Here is a 17,995-nt window from a genome sequence, read left to right as displayed (position 1 = left end):
TAAAAGCATCAGTAGTTGATGCAAACAGGTGAACGTGCTAAAAAAAAAAAAGGAAAACATAAAGAAAAAAAGACCCTGAACTTTAAAACATATCACCAGGGATACCACAAGGGATGGTTGCCACTAATTTAAAGATTGTATTGTCCCTTACCAGAGGGTGCATTTATTTTCTTTCTTTCTATGTATCAGGACAGTAGCTGTATTCTCACACCAGGTTAAACTATTGCTATCAAAATGATAGGTTAGGAATGAGCTCCACAGGTATGCACTGAAAAAGTTCTTTGCTGCAAACCGAAAAACAGGGACTGGTGCTCAGAAGAGATTAGGGATATCTCAGGAGCAGAAAAGGGAAAAAAACAACATCAGAAAGCTATGTCTTCACAACAGGAAGCCGTGGGAGGCTCGGGGTGGATACTAAGCCACTGTTTGCTGAGGACTTGAATTAACGTATTATGGCTCTATAATGATCAATTCCAATGAACATATCCAGACCGAGATCCTCTAAAGGAATGATCAGCACTGGCTTACAGACTTGAAAGCAAAAAGGCATCATATGAATAGTATTCTGTCTTCATGCGTCACATAGGCACTTTACATCCTGCCTACTACAGGCAAACCAGACAAGTCCTATGTAAAATAAAGATCTACTGGGTTTCACTTGTTCTGCCTGAGCTTTCCTCATCTGATTCCAGCCCTGCAGTCTCCCACCACAGTTCTGGCTCCTCAGCTGCCATGGGGCTGTCACATGCTGTCTCCTTGGCTATCCTGGATCATGACCTAAATCATGTACATTCTTCTAACCCCTCTACAAAGTGACCCCAATGCATAGGTCTCATGTGCTGAGCCTGAAAGCAAACAGTACATTTGGGGAACCTTGGATTTATTTCAAAATAGATGAAGTCCTTTTCCAAAAGAAACAGGAACATTAAAGCCTTTGTAATGGAAACAGTGAGACATGGGCTTCAGACTGATCAAGCTGAAGCAATCTTCAAGGCAATCTTTTGTCACAAATGAGCAATATTTTCACTCCCCACCCCTTAGCAGACCCCTGTGATATATTTTATTTCCTTTGCAACTGGCATCAACTCATTTTCCAAAGTCAAATACATCTACCTTCCTTGTTTCTCTCTCTTGGGACTCTTTGAAAGAGAAGGAAAACATCAAGACTAGACTGTGTTGTGGGATTTAACATGTCAGGAGAGAAACAACAAAGAACACAATTATAGGAATGATACATAATACAAAATAAACTGGGAAAAGGGTGAGACAAAGAAAAAGCGCAGCTGAATCATCTGAGCTATAGCTGCAGAGATCCCTGCATAAATCCCCCTATAATTTGCCCTATCACAATCACTTGGTTTAGGATTCTGCTGTACTCCATTTCACCACTGCCTATCACTCACACACATAAAACCAGTGCTGCTTTGAGCTACGCTACTCCTTGATCATAAAAAGCCTTCTTTCCCCCAAACCCGTCTGCCTGCCAGCTCAAAAATCCCAGGTATATCCACCACAAGGTATCACCTCCTCACAGCACTTAGAGCTGCAAGTCGTGCCCAATCACCATTTATCCATCTCACTTCAGGCACCATTTTGTGAAGACTGACTCACTCCACCATGTCCTTTACTTCTTAGAGTACTAGGTAATTTGTCCTTTGCAGTAGCATCCATTTTGTCTACCTGATTTCCTCTCTTCTTGGAATTTCATGAGGTCACATCGGTTCTATGTCACAGGAGAGTACACGAACTGGTACAAGGGGAAAAGTCACCATGGAAAGAATAAATGTCTTCATAAAAGGACACTATCACTGCCTGACATCTATTTACATTTCAGATGTCATCACACAAGGCTGTTGAAACTCAAGCAGTTTTGGACAGTAGCTCTCATTCTGTGTCACTGACATCTCCCTAATAGGGTGTGTTTGTGGCATTTCTCTGGGCTTCTTGCATCGTTTGTACACCATTCTAAGTACAATCCTAAATGTAATCATTCTTCTGCTGTCCTTCAAAGCTTCTTTCTATCACTGGCCACCTTTCACATCCAGGGTTAAAGAAGCTCTCTCAAACTTCTGTTACCTTGAATTTTTCTGCTGCATCATAGGAGAAGAATCATATAGTAACTCAAGCAATGCTTTAAATATGCAGAAAAGAAGTAACACCTTTATAATGAAAAGGTGAGCCTTCTAGTGAGAGAGGTCACTTTCTAGTAGCAATGTGCAAAGAAATGCTAAAGCCTTATTATTACTCACAGCTATAGGGAGATCTCCTTCAGCTCAGTCGATGATTGTGTGGAACCAAAGGACCAGGACCATGAAGGCAATTTGTCTGAAAATAGGAAAAGGAGAGCAATCTTTTATTTAAGAGTATCATGTATTTGCAGTCGGCTGCAGTATTTTCTCCATCAAGACTCCATCTTTAAAACAAATGCAGAAAAAAAAATCTCCCTGTTACTTTCTTCTCTCTCAAATGCTCAGAAAGTTTTCCATCCAATTCATCTTTTTCATTTCAACTTTTCAAAATGTTTTATAGATCGCATGACTTGTTTTTCCAATTTTTATGAACTTTGTTCCAACCTGATGACTAATGGAAAAATCTTTTTATGGAAAAATTGTGAATGTGATGTACCAGATTCCATAACTCTTGGAAAAACTTTTGCATCAGATTATCTATAATACTCTCTCATACCTGTATTCATTGCTTTTTAAATTGTGATTATGATTACTGTGAATTTGTTTTGTAATAGACTAAATACACACTTTCCTTGCAATCTAAAATTTAAAGACTTAAACGCTTGCAGTAACGACCAATTTCATTATTTGTTCCTTCCTAATTTCTCATGACTAGATAAAATGCTGATTAGTTATCCTCTTGGTTTCCTCTACCTTTACTTATCCCTGAAATGAAAGACCCCGTTTCTCTAGTACTTAAATCAGAAAGCAAGAAGTTAAGGTCTCCATCTTTTCCTCCACCAACACTGTAAGAATCATTTTGTCACCTTGTATAAATTACTTGCTTCTGCAAGGATAACTCTTGTGATCTCTAGGGAAAGATAACATCACAAAGTCCACTAGTATCCCAAGATCAAACGTGTTTAAAACACCCATGACAATCAAGTGCTCCCAGTCCTACACTACGGCCCTTATTCAGTAATCACAGGCCACAGATTTCACTTGGACAGCTGAAGCTTAAAATCACAAAATTAGAGCCTAATGACTTTATTAATAATATTATTAATAATGAAGCATTTATATTCTCTGGCCATTTTCATTTCAAATCGGGATTTATGGTAACGTGAACAAAACCCCAAATAAATTGCATCTGAAATTATCAATAGCTCACAGAAGCCCAGCTCTGTCAAAAGTGAGGAACTCAAAAGGTGCAGCCATAGCTCCTTAACCACTTGAATGCTGGCTGTATTTTTTATGACAATTCTCTATTAAACCTGTAAGTTGGGAGATACAGGACTAGGAAGAAGTATCGGTAGTGGTTTGATTTTTCCTTCTTTACTGATGACCTACATGTGGTGTTTTGCTTGAGGCATTAAATACATTGCAGAAACACATTTGAGTTGCCTCAGTATCTAATGTTTCAACAGTAATATACTTCTCCTTCCTTATCTTTTCCCAATACAGGGTTCACAATGGTCTGTAGAAGCATACATTCATTATTCCTCAGCTAGCATTCTGCTTTCCTTTTTTTTCTTTTCTTCCTTTTTTTTTTTTTTTTTTTTGTGGAAAACAGACCTACATAGAGTTGTGCAAATTACTTGGCTGGTCAATGACCACAACAGAACTCAATGGAGCTCTCTACTTTTCAGCACTTTGCTTTATCCATAAAGCTTACTTTGTTCTTAGCAATAGATTGCTTCTTTCAGCATACAAATGCTGTCCCTGCATCATCTACCACAAAAACAATTTTTAAATGTATGCATTTGGACTCTTTGAGTCCACCTTCTCACTGTTTCTCTCTTTTTTTTTTTTTTTTTCTGACTTGTCTGGAAATAAGATTTCTTTGCATTGCAGAATCTGAATAGGGAGCTGCACCTGTTAGCTCTGTGATACCTCAGGGCTCTCTAGTCAACCATCTGCTTCTCAAAAACCGTGTTATCTCTTGGGCAAATAAGAAGACAGTGAAGTTTGTTTTATCACCTTAATGCTGGACGTGATCATTTATACTGTACTATAATGTACCAGGCCAGTCAGAAGTTTTACTAAGGAAGAAAATTCCAGGTAAAAGACAAAGAGGGGTAAGAAGAGGAGGGAAAAGAGTCATGGAGATGAACCAAGAGGAAATGAATGGGAATAGAACGAGCTTGCTTCCAACGAAAGTCAACTTGATATGCTCTACTTGGACCAAGTGACTTATTGCACATTTCTATAACATGCTTCTATATAGTTGCAGAAATAAAAACAAATTGGTAAAAACTCGACAGAATTTTTAAATAAAAAAGCTTGATCCAGCCATTTTAATGTGACTTTTTGTCTTGAATTACTGCCTGAAACTCATCTCTTTCGATTGAATGAAGTCTCAGAGTGCCACCCAGGCTCTGCCTGTTTTTTCCAGGAAGAGAAGACCAATGCCTGATTCATACTTCCATTATATCACAGTTGTGCTTTTGTTTGGCATCCTCTCATCTCTTGCAAGTCACTTGCAGATGGTCTAGAAGCCACAGAACAAGCTGTACTTCCTTTTGATGTCAGCCATCACCATCTTGTGGAAGCCTTCCAGTTTACTACACACAAGGTACAATGATCACTCTCCACAGATCTCTCTTCTGACTTTAAAAAACTTGTCATAGGATTCTGTATTTAGCTTTTCCTCGGCTATCAGGTTCCCATTATTATCAGGAATAAAGAAATAACTTGCACCGCTTTCATCTCACAAGGCACGATAAGTTCACAGCACCCAATTCAGGAAAAGGAACCGGGGATTTTGTGGATTGCTCAGTGCCTCGTGCAGATTGGTGGTCCAAAGGAAATACTTTGGAGAATACTATAATGCTGTTACGTAAGTTGGTGTTATGCCATCCCTCTGGATTTTGCTGTCAACCCTGATCACCCTGTCTCAAATAGGATGTAAAAGAAACAAAAAGGGTTCAGAGAGTAGAAAGACTCATTAAAGCCCCCAAGAGCTTTCCATATGCAAAAAGTTTAGAAAGCTTCAAACTGACAGAGAAAATGAAAAAGACTGAACATAGGAGAAGTGATATAAATGTAGCTGCACAGAGAAAATAAAATAAATCTGACCTCCCAAGAAAAGAAGGGACAGTCATTAAAAGTAAAAAGCAGAACATTAAAACCAATAAAAGGATTATTATTTTTTTATCCACATACTATATAATTAACTTGCAGGACTCTGCACCCAAGACAGCGGAAGGGCCAAGATTTTATGAGGGTTTGAAAAAGGACTAATTATTGCCATACTAACAATAATAAAAACATAAGAATAATATAATTGTAGAAATAATTATTAGCAGTAGTCAATAAACAGAATATCCGCAATTATGGTACAATAAGGAATGAGGACTGAAAACTGACCGTGTTTAAAGACAAAAGCAAACTTCAATTTGATACCTATTAAGGAGAAACTACCCTTGTGGGAAAGGTTAAATCACTTACTCTTTACTGGAAACTCGGCAATTTTTTTTTTGAAGGATCTGATACTCAGTTCTGTGATGCTAATGGTGTAGCTTTCTAGAGTGGTGTCTGAAATGCATATTATGCTCTTCAGTCCAGTGTTCAACTTAAATGTCCCACACGATAGAGTTTGTACAACCAAAATCAGATCCTTGTAAAATCAAAGAACATTTCTGCTCTTCAGGTGCACATGCTATTTTTATTTACTTGTGAAAAGTGAGATTATTTTGGCCATTTCTTTTAATGTACGTAATGAAGTGGGGGCAGAAAAGAAGAAGAATATTTTGTAGATATAACAAAAAAAAATGCTAGTGATAGTGTTTCTTTATTTGTCAAGTAAGATGTGAAAAAGAATCAAATTTAAGGCAAAGCATTGTTAACCATCTACAGATCTCCATGCTCAAACAGACCTTTTTACTATTATAAAATGAAGTTTACATGTGGGATAAACAAAAATCAGATTCTCATGAAGTTGTACCAGTTCACAGACAGCCAAATGAGCCTGCATTCTCATGGATTTCTGTCCACGCTGGGTCTCCAATGTATAATTTTGGTAAAATTGTGAGGTAGCCTCTCCCTCAGTGGGGTCATTAAAAGAGCCTTTCCCCTTTAAAGAGCTGCCTAGTTCCACAAAACATGTGGAAGCCTTGGTATCTTGGAGACTTTTACTCATCAAACTTGGCTGAACGTGGCTAAATTAAAAAAAAATAAAATAACAGAATTGGGAGACAGGTAACACTAACTGCATCCAGGAGCAAACAGAGTGGGTTCCCAGAAATCTCATTTCCTTGGGGAGACACGCCTAGGGAAGATGTACAGATGTAGGCAGCCTCTGAGAGTTACTTAGAAAAACTTCTGTCCCTGCAGAATCTCCCCAAGCATTCCTCCAGTGAAATCAGCCTGTAGCAAAATGCAAGCACATAAGGGCATATGTTTCTGCCCCACACTCAGCTGCTGTGGAGATGTTTAAGGTAGAGGAAAAAGCTGGAACCCATTTAAACTAAATAAAATCGGGCCGCATACTCTCTGCCAAAAGCTTGTTTTATTTCCTTGTACATCGGTATATCTTTGCTGACACAAAAGCATACACTACAACCTAGAAGACTATCTCCACTATTCCAACTTTTAGACGAAATAGAGCTGTGAAACCAAAATATCACTTCTTCAGAAACAGGAAAAAAAAAAAAAACACAACGAGCACTCCCATAAACAATGGTCAATCTAAAGCTGCAGAAGAAATATATGCAGTAACACACATGCTTACCTGCACAAGCCTGTAACATCAGCCTTTGAGGGTTTTTTTTACATCTACTCTGTAACGATGCATTTTTTGAAAATGCTTCTAGTGCTCAGGAATGCCAAGAATTTAGGAAGAGAGCCACAGCTTAAGAGAGCAATTATTTGCCAGTAAATACTCAATTTGCTTGTCCTGTGATTTTTCTTCTCCTAACTCGCCCTCTCCATAATCCGTCTCTTGCTGCGTCACGAGCACAAGAAGTCTTTTCTTCATAACATAACACTTCAGTTAGCTATTTTGTTAGCATTAATTAAGAATTCCCTCTACTGGTCATTTTCTATACTCTTACAAATAGCACCTTGAGCCCCGGACATTAGAAAGCAGTGAGTCAGTGTGTGGGATTCAGCCACCGTTTATAAACACCTTCAACCACATTCACCCAGTTTACAATATTCAGGACATCTCAGCTGAATTACTGCTTTGTGTCCAGTTTGTATTCAGATGGGGGCCATATGTTCCTTCATGTATTAGAGCAGAGCTCATTAGCACTGCTGCAGTCAAGCCACAGCAAACATATTTTTTTTTTTCCTATCTTGCCTCCATTTTAACCTGATTAAAAACATTTTCTCCAGGGTAGATTTCTGGAAGAGAACTGCTCAAATCAAAAGTACTGCCAAAATGGATATGTGTAAATTTAAAATTACTTTTAAAATCAGTAGTTGCTTTTGCTGCAACAGAACTCGGTTGCTGTTTAGGATTAAACTACTTACTAAAAGCACTTTCTAAAAACACGGCAAAGCCTTCACAAAAATTGTTAAAGTAACCACAAGGGCTAAATATTCAGTGAGCAAAAAGACCTAGAAAAATTCAGTATTCGAGCTCTCTCTCAAGGATTTAGGCACATAACCTATTTTAAAGAGGGTATGCATCTGTGCAGGCAGCATCATACAACTAGATTAACACCTTGCAATAATGGGGAGAGTGGGTGTAGTTAGAAATCTGGATGTGCAAATTGTATTTCCTAAGAAATTTTGTGTAGGCAAGTTCCATTCTGCTCAATCAACAGTAGGCAGAGAAATACTATATTTGGCAAAAATTAATAAAATACAGAAGGAGTGACTTGAATCACCCACATTAATTGCTAAATGAAAATCCAGGTTTTGAAATACAAAACAGGAACACCCTTACAGGGAGTAGAATTAAAAAGTGACCCACCTGGGATTGAACGATATGAGAAGGAATGCATTTAAATCCATTTTAGGATACAAGCAGGTCATCTTTCAAAGATAGTTTCGGTCTGGTTACTTCTTACGTGCGTGAAAACTACATTGTGGGCCAAAGACTGAACATTAACATCAGGTTGTGGACACTCTGGTGCATTTAGAAGTACAGCACGCATTTCGTATGATGCAGTGATAGGGCAGAAAAACAGATCTGTCACATTCACAGAATCACAGACTGGTTTGGGTTGGAAGGGACCTTAAAGCCCACCCAGTCCCAACCCCCTGCCATGGGCAACGACACCTCCCACCAGACCAGGTTGCCCAAAGCCCCATCCAGCCTGGCCTTGAGCACCTCCAGGGATGGGGCATCCACAGCTTCTCTGGGCAAAAAATTCGACTCAAACAGTAAAATGTATAATGAACAATAAAATGTGATAATAATTCCTCATATACAAATGTGCATTCTAAAATACCACATTCTCAGCACAAACAGAATCAGAGCTATCAAACATCCCTAATATAATGCACTTATTTTGTGTCTAAGCTATATATCAGCTGCTAAAAAGCAACAAGTGGATAATGTGCTCAATCAATCCAGACATCTTTGGGATTCTTGTGCATATATATCTCATATGCTCAAATTGATTATTGCATGTTAGAAATGATTTAACCTTCCTCCCCAAACCCACCTGTTCACCCGTAACAGAAAGATCTATAAAACCACCTCCTGCACGCAAGACACCATCCAAAAAAAGTGAAACAGAATGATGAAACAAGTGGCACAAGTGAAAAGTAAAACAAGCAAACAAAAAAACTACAATTACATTGCTCTGTTATTCCCTAAACCTGACTTCCCTGTGAAAACATGATACAAAATACACCTGAAGGTTAATATACCTAGCATATAGGTGCCCTCAAAAAACAGGACAACTTCAAAATGCCCATGTAGCTCCTGTCACATCACTGTGGACACAAGCAACACAGTTTTCACTGCTTTTAATGAGAGAGAGAAAGAACCTTGCAACTGAGACCATGTTTTCAGAAAGGGTCAGCTCCTCCGTAAGTCTTTAAAAGCAGTGGACCTGCCCTCCAAAGGGAAAGTCTTTGAAAATATACTCAACTTTGGATGAACGGAGTCACATCCTAATTGCATGCAAGATAAACTAATGGTTTTCCCCTAGGCTTTGACTTAAACTGACATAAACAAAGCAGTCCAGAATTAGATCTGACTATTGTCTAGTATATGTTATGTATAATTTAAAGAGAGAGCAGAGAAGAGATCAGTCTTAGGCAGTACTTTCAGGTCTTTTTTTTTTTTTCTTCAGTATTTATATGAGAATCTGAAAATGAAACTTTAAATCAACTTTAAACAAAATGAAAGTACATTAAAGAAAATGAAAGTGACAAGCAGAATTCTGCTGTTAAGGCTTGCAACCGAAAAAATAAACAGCACGAACAAAAATAAATTTGATTTTTATAAACAACTGTAAGCAACCAGACTACGTTGCAATATTCCACAATAAATAATTCTTTCTGAAAAAAAGGGGATAAGAGCTTCCTAATTTTTGTTGTCTTAAGGCACGTATTTTCACGTTAACACACTCATTTGTCTTTGCAGAGCCGAGCTTCTGAAAGAAGAGCTGACACACTTAATAGGAACAACTGGGTTAAATGGGAATTTACTGGATCAAGTCAGAACATAACAAATTCTTACTTATCCGGTGTAATTAATGTAAAATTATACTCTTCCCAACAGGGACTGCACGGTAAAAGGGATATCTGGTTTGCTTAGGAGGTGCCCCCATTAGCTGTTTTTTTTTTTTTTTTTTTTAACATGCTCAAAGCAATCAGCCAGTAGAGCCAGACACTGTCCTCAGGTAACCTCGCGTAGCTGCCTTGAGTGCAAAACACTGTCACTTCTCAGACTTCGCACACTGTGATCGGCTTCCTTCCTTCACAGCCGTCCCCCGGGGGAGGACAGAAGTGCAGCCGGCCCTCTCCTCGCTCGCGTGGCACCGGCACCGTGCGGCAGCTGCAGGGCTGCCGGCAGCCCCGCAAATCTATGTGCGCTTTTTGGGGAGAAACCCTTCCAAATTCAATTGACAGAAACACAGATACGTGGTCACCGTCACTTTTTAACTTCCTCTTCGGATTATTTTTTTTTCTCCCTGCTAGAAGCTCCTACTTGCTCTCAGTTTCAAAGCTTTTTTATTATTATTTCCACCAGCCAGCCAGACTTTCTGCGGTGATGTCCAGAAAGAAAAATCTTTTAACGTGTCTTGGTGCTTTTCGGGGGACCACAGCAGCTCACAGGACTAATGTCCCCATCCCATCTCCCCACAGAAGGGACCCTCAGCACTATCCATGCCACGTGTCACCACTACAGCACTATCCCTGAGCAGTTTCAGCTGCTACAGCAGAGGAAAGCAGAACTCGGAATAGTAACTTTAGAAGAACATCTTAACTTGGAGAAAGAGAAACATATCCTGCAAATTACACCCATGTTTAGGTACACTAAGTGGGTAACAAATGATTTAAGTGCTCCAGGAGGGTTAAAATTCAGCTGCTGAATGCTATGCCTTTATCCAGTAAATCCCTACCTAAATCCACAGACCAGCTTCTGATTAGCAAACCCCGATGCAAACCTGAGCTCCTTCTACCTGAATCCCTGCCACCAACACCAAATTTACAAAGGTGTGCCTCTGATCCAGACCCAACCCAAGGAGCGATGTCTTTGGGAAGGCTGGACAGTGGCTTGGTAAGCAGCACATGTCCCTTAGGTCAGCCTGCACGGGCTGTTACCAAGTAGAAAAGGGATTTTGGGCCCCGGTGAAGAGGCTGCATCCATTAATTGGCTGGCTACAAGGAGCTTGCATGTGCTCGACTGTTTTTGTTGGGGTTTCCCACCTACCTCTGTTGAAAGTTGCCGGAGAAAAGCTGGCTGGCTATTTGGCAGAAGATTCTCCCTGATGGGATTTTAACCAACAGTCCAGGTGCCCAGTAGACATTACTGATGCACAGTTCCAGCTCTGCTTTTTTATTTTTTATATATAATTTTATTTTTTACTTATTTATTTAAAGTTTTATCCATCTTCACTTACAGCACGCAGTGCACTTATTTTCAGCTCAGGTTTAAAAACTCACCAGGAGAAAAACCGTAATACCTTATCCTATCAGACTAATAACACAGAGCTTACATGCCCTTTAAATCAGAATTGCTTCCCCCCAGCCAACGGTGGATAAAATTGTTCTAGACTGCAGCAGATGGAACTGGAAACCTTTCCTTCCTGTTTATATCTGGGGCACATATGATCAGCCTATGCGGATAAGGCTTCAGCAAAACATTTCCAAAAGAAGTGTATCAGGAACGCGAGCATTTGCAGATAATAAATCACAGAAAAATGCACCATTAGAGCTCTGGAAACAGCCCTTTTTCACCCTGCAAAGGGGATCAAAAGCTCCAAAGTACTAAGCCAGGCTGAGCAACTTCAGTCTCTACGTCCCTCAAGCATGAGAGGAGCACACAAATCTTTTGTATGTCAACAGCCAGGGCAACAGCGGAGGGAGAAGGGTTTCCTGAAGCAGCTGCTGACAAGGTGCGCTCAGGAAGGAGCACAGAGGCCCTATGTGATCGCCTTAGAGTAAGGAAGGTTTCCTGGTAGATCTCCAGGACTAGGCACTGCGAGAAAAGACTCCCCACTCAGGCCACGGACTGGGAACCTGACCAACACATGCATTTTCTAGTGCTCGTTATCAGTTTCGGAGAGCAGGTTTATCTTCAAAGGACCTAATGCAGCAGGGAAAGAGCATCCCCTGCCCTTTGCAGCCGGGGAACACAGGCACAGATATATTGAGTTTTCCAAGGTTACAGAGCCGGAGACGAGGAAAAGAACCCAGATTTCTCTTGGTCTGCTGATCAGAGCCTTAAAAACACCAAACAATCCTCCCTCCAGCTTCAAGGCCACAGTTTGATGCTTAGTACTTTCGGAGGGCATAATCTGGGCACAAGTGAGGACGTGCAAGACAGGGGAAAAAAAAAAAAAACTTGTTTGATCTTCACGGGAAACCCTAGCCCTGAAGTAACCTTGAGGTAACGAATAATGAAAAACATGATTTCTACTTGCAAGTTTAACACATGAGGTTTGGCGGTCATCAAAGTGGTTTTGACTCTAAAGTGAGAACTGGTGTTTTTACACTATACTTTCAGCACAGTGGTTTTAAAATCTCTCTGTAAAGATGGATACAAGCAGTTTGTTTATTAGGTTAGGAATTAAAGAGTGAAAAAAATAATAATTTTAAACTCTCCTTGGCTTAATTACTCTTAACATTTATTCACTTAATCAGAAGAAAGAAAAAATCAGCTTGACTTTTTTGACAGCAAAGACAAACCAACCGGAAAATTCACCTCCTACAAGAAATGTTGAAAGGCAAAACTCTGGATAGCAACATGTTAATAAAATGCTTTCAAATACAGACACAACTCGATTGTAATGAAATCTTATATTCTCTTTGACCTGCCACCTCTGCATTCAGCTTCTCCCCTCCAGAAGACAGGGAAGAGTCTTAGATTCAAGTATCGTTTTTCACCTCCTTACCCAGAGGAAGGGGCACTGCACAGGATACAGATATGCAAAATCAGGTGCCTGTGAATTTACTTTGCAAACTACCTGCTTACACAAAAATAAAAAAATTAAAAAAAAAAAAGGAAGAAGCTACAGTAAGGTCAGAAAATATGACTATTTCTTCAACATTATTTTGTTTCCTTCCTTAATTAATGTTGCTAAGACAGATGAATACTCTTAAATTCATTTCAAAAATAGGGAATACTGGGGGCCACTGATAGTTGTTTTTTTCCAAGTTTGCAACAAGTCAGCAGCAACGCTGGGAATGGACCACTGCTGCCAGGCTCTCATTTTGTGTCTCTGCCTCTGCTCCGGGGCCCCAGATCTTCCCCAGCTCCTGGGAAATAGTGACTTTTATATCTAGAGATCAAAGGGGCAGCATTTATTCTCTGAGGACATGAAGTCCTAATACCAGCTAAGACTAAATGCTCTTAAATTGTTCACTGTAGGGAACTTGGAAAAGAGACTTTGTTTTGCACCATTTATAGTGTTCTGCAATCAAAAAATTTCAGAGACTGCAGGAAGATACATACTTACATTTAGGTTTGAGATGACTGTTCCAGGCCTCACCCTAACATAATATTTCATAGGCAAATAATAAAATGGATAGAGATGGTCTTTCATAACAAGCTTCCAATTTTATTTGGTTCTATTTAATCACGTATTTTGCTGAGGCCAACTGCATTCTCTCTGGTTGCTTAGACAGTGGGTTTCATGCATTCTTGCATATATTTGAACTTTTGATCATTTTCCAAAAATTCACTGCTAGTATCCTAGGCAGCCATCACTGGGTAGTGATATGGGTCATTCTAGTTCAGAATAAAAAGGAGATGAGTGTGACTGATCCTTTTTCTCAAGGCCAAATCTCATAACAAATCATCTGGAAAACTGCCAATGACTTCAATGAGACCAGAAATTGTCCCTACTGTTATCTAAAAAAACTTCATCTTCCTTATGAGAAAAGCAGGGTGCAAATACTCTAGCCAGACTAGCTTCATTCTCCTATAGACTAGGAGCAGGAGAATCAGATGAAAGAGCAAAGAAAGGGATAGAAGTCTTTACTGCTGGCTGTACATTGTTGCTCATTGAATTCCAAAGTAGATGTAGGGAAAGCAGCATCGCCTCAGTTCATTGCAAACAGGATTGCATCAGTTCTTTCCAAGCAAAAGTGGAAATCCTACCTTTTTTCTTTTTCTTTTTTTTTTTTTTTTAAGAGCTATTTAGAACACTTTTAATTTATTAAATTATATAATACAGGCCTGTTCCTGTCTTAATCCTTTGGACTTAGCTCCCAGCAGAGGGTGAATGGAAGAAAATGAAGCTGGAATATAAACTACTTATGAAGTGCCTTTTGCCAAAAAAATAAAAGGACAAAGGAATAAAAAACATGTTTTTGTTGTTTGTTTTTAATTTCATGCTTTGGAAAAAATATCAGCACACCTATATGTGTGTGCATGCACATACGTCAGAGTTACTGGAATAACAAGAAAGAAAGTGAGCTGATCTTTAAAAAAAAGCCAGGAATCTGGGACTTGAATTCTCTGACTTCAATAGTGTTGCAAGGACTTGGAATGTGACAGATACTGGCATACTGTGTCCTGCTGTGAATGAGTGCTTGACTCTGAAGCTTTATAGCATCTCTGTTCCTAAACAGCAAAACGCACTACTCACGAGGCACATCTGAAGACTTAGGATTTGATGTGCTATTCTTGACCTCTCCCTTTCCAGTGTGCAGTGCTTACCCTGTCAACTGCCTGGCCTGTTATTGACCTTTAATTTCACAATAGGCTCATGTTGACAAATCACTTCGAAATGAGATCAACATAGATACGTAACTCATGTACGATACAAACAGAGAGGAGTTTTCAAAAGCTGGTGAGCACAGGAAAACAAGCAGCAGTCATTATGTATAAGGGGAGTTACACGTTCAGCTGTTTGCATGCTGGGCTGACATCTTCAAGTATGGTATTATATTGCTAAAGCACCTTTTTTTTCCTGAAAGCCTATAACATTATTTTTTTTTCTTTTGTTGATCTAGTCCTATATTGTCTCTCAGTTCTGCTAGGCAGCCACCTCTAAGACGGAGGCAGGTATACAAGCAGGACACAATACTGAACCACCAGGGGGTAATGGGATTTTTGGTTATTCCAAACACCACCAACCTTCCTTATCGCCACAAACCTCTTATAGGAACACAAAGAGAACATATAGGAAGTCAATTTCAGGGTGAATTACATGATAATCAATTTATGTGCCAGAGGAAAAAAAAAAAAGATGGAAGGTGGAGGGAGTTTGAGATGCCTGCCCACAATGAAGGAATTTCAGTCTTGAGCTTCATACCCCATGAGCAACCCCTCTAGCAAAGTTATCTTGTTTCACTGCTCTTTATGTTACGGGGTAAACACTTAAAGTGATAAGTTAACCACAGAATGTTTGTATTAAACATGGGCCTCCTGCTCCCTAGTTTCTATAATTTACAACAAAGAGTTTATTAAACACAACTCTTTCTGTCTGACATTCAAATCTATCTCTGCAACACACTCTCCTCTGGATTTGCGCCACAGAATGAAATGCTATGGAAAAACAAAATAAACCAAAACCCTGCTGTGGAAACAGGACAAATCTAGTTTCACATCCCCTGCAGAGAGAGAAACAAGACGGAAGTAAAAAGCACCAAATGGAGCTCATAAAGCTTCACTCTGATCTCAGCCTCCACATTCTGGCAGAAAGCACCACCTAAGAGATGTGCTCTGCTTCAAGTGACAACAGCCTCTGATTACAGCATGAGCGCAAAAAAAATATATTGTCTGTGAACAATTATCCCGAACAAACTCTGAATAAGGGAAATCTGACGGCAGAATAAGGGGAAATGTGGTGGGAGGTAGGGCCGATCGCCCCCCTCCCTCGCCAAGGCCTTATCTCACACACCAGCCATCTGTAGTAGCTGTGCCTGCTACTACAGCTTGTGGGCTCCGCAGAGCCTCCTCTCCGCAGCCTGCCTGCCTCTCACTGCACCCATCAGAAGCCTTCTCCACCACAGGAGGGAAGCTGGTGTAGTTTGGGAACAAAACCGATCCCTTTTATCGCAGGTACACGCTTGTGCTCCTCGTAACACTCCGCATAGCGACACATAAGCAGAAAGGAGCCCATCCCAACCCACAGATGCCACAGGGAGCTAATGGAACTAGTGTTCATTAACTCTCTTGATAAATCTCCTAAGAAAAATTACGTATTTGTTACTCACTGCCCACAACAGGAACAGATTCTGGACATTTTGAACCTAACATGACAGAGAAAGATGCACACCTCTCACTACTCACAAGTTACTATTCCTTAGTTACACCTTTGAAGGCAACCAACAACCCAGAGAGAAAAGGATGGTGGGCCTGAGGCAGGGATTCTTTGGGGAAGGATTATTAGTTTTACATTACAGGCACGTAAATATGTACTTAAGTGTACACACCCTCATGTACTTAGGTACGTATATAAATGGTAAAGGAAAGAAAAACAACTAGATACAGAGAGGCCACTGCGGGATCAACCAAGCTGTCGTCTTACCAGCAAAACTGCTCTTAAATTCAGGTAGGAAACAGCTCTTCTGCAAGAACGCTTTGCCCAAACAGGGGAGATCCCTTAGCACCTTTAAGCACCAGGGGAGATCCTTTAACACCTTTATTGCTGAAAGCCCTCCCACGATGCCTGGGAGATCGTGTCCACTTCTGGACTTTTGAGCTTGGCTCCTTGGTGTACTTGGCACTCCGTGTATATTCCTCGTTGGGCTTTTACAGGAAGATCATCTCTGAATCCCGTGTCAGAGGATTGTCTCCATTTTAGATTACAGTCCTCTATTTGACTAAAAAGACAGCATTCCACTGTGATTTTTTTTGTGTTGTTAATTAATTCATTTGAGACTATTCCTTAAATTTTCTTTTTAATGCGTTTTTGTGTGTGGGTATTATTAATCACTTCTAAAGTTGCTTGCAACTGTCAGGGATTAAAAAGTCTTTGCTAACGTACATATATAAATCTGTTTACATTATGCGTGTTTATGCACGTGTGTGTGTGCACGTATACATTAAAAAACAAAGCAAAACAAAAAAACCTTCCAACTGCATCTTTCTCCCTCCTCCCTTCTCCATTCTGAGCAGGTTCCCGCTATCAACTGCTGGAGTGTGCTCACTCTACACCTAGAGCTATAATTATTTTGCTTTAATTTTACAAAACCTTTTGTTCCATTCCCACGAGCCCACCTGATCCTTATATTACACTTGCTCTATTAAAACACTCATGCAGAACAAAGCACAGTTGTACTGATTCATAAGTAACTCGCCCCCCAACCCCCTTCTCTTTTTCTTTCTACTAGGCTCATACCTCCGACTGTAGTTTCATGACACTGTCCGTGATGCCAGTCCATGTTCCCAGTTTTGCCTTGTTTTCTTTTAAACCTTTTTCTTTTTTTTCCCAAATGTTCTTAGGGTCAAATTACACTATTGTTTGCTGTTGTTTTGTGTGTGTGTGTGTGTGTTTTTTTTTTTTTTTTTTTTTTTTTTTAATTGCTGTCATTCGCAGTCATTATTTTATATTATGCTCTTTGGCATGACAACAGATATAGTGCATAGGGTGTTATGGAATTTATTTGTTGTAATCAGACTCTAGGATTTATTTTTTTTAAATGATTCATACAATACAGGCACTAAAGCTAGCCCAAGATGTTACTGAGGCAAGGAGAAGACCATTTTTAGCCCAGCCTTTGACATCAGCATCCCCTATCTACAGGAAAAGGGCACAGAAGCTTAGGTTGTGCTATTACCTGAGCAGGGCCTGCATGAGCCACCACACTTTACAGAAGACAAAACACACTGACAACACTTGCAACAGGAACTTCAGAGGCATTGGGCATTTCAGATTTAGGAAAAAAAAAAAAACAACACACACAACAAAACACCTTCTCATAAATTATTGCTGAAAAACCGAAGGACAGAGCCCAGCTCATCAATAAAGATGGGAACAATAGAAGGGCTTTTCTGTCTATTTGTCCTGTACGACAACAACTTTGAGCTGAGACAGCCTTTATTTTCCGGCTTATAAAGCACCAGGCATGTTGTTAGGACTAAGGAACGGGTAAATAGTAATCAGCCAGAACAGTGAGGAGTGGATGCTTATGAAGGAAACAGTAGCAAAAGGGAAATAAAATTGAGTTCTCAGCAGCCATCTTCTCAAGATGAGGAGCAAGACATTTTGCAGCGCCCTATGGCACAAAGCTGGTGGGTGACTACT

The 17,995-nt window shown here is 39.9% G+C and overlaps 1 protein-coding gene across 44 annotated transcripts in view; it reads right to left on the bottom strand.

The window, feature by feature from the left end:
• Window positions 1-17,995, bottom strand: part of ZBTB20 (zinc finger and BTB domain containing 20) — a 522,330-nt gene that overhangs the window by 304,892 nt on the left and 199,443 nt on the right. For 40 of the 44 annotated variants that reach the window (XR_005267038.2, XR_011812419.1, XR_011812426.1 and 37 more), the window contains one exon: window positions 2,250-2,325. The gene's annotated coding sequence lies outside the window, so the exon portion shown is untranslated. The other 4 variants (XR_011812427.1, XR_011812429.1, XR_011812424.1 and 1 more) reach the window with 3 other exon arrangements.

This window comes from Anas platyrhynchos, chromosome 1 (assembly GCF_047663525.1).
Source record: "Anas platyrhynchos isolate ZD024472 breed Pekin duck chromosome 1, IASCAAS_PekinDuck_T2T, whole genome shotgun sequence".
NCBI classification, from domain to species: Eukaryota; Metazoa; Chordata; class Aves; order Anseriformes; family Anatidae; genus Anas; species Anas platyrhynchos.
This window is presented reverse-complemented; position numbering and strand designations above follow the sequence as displayed.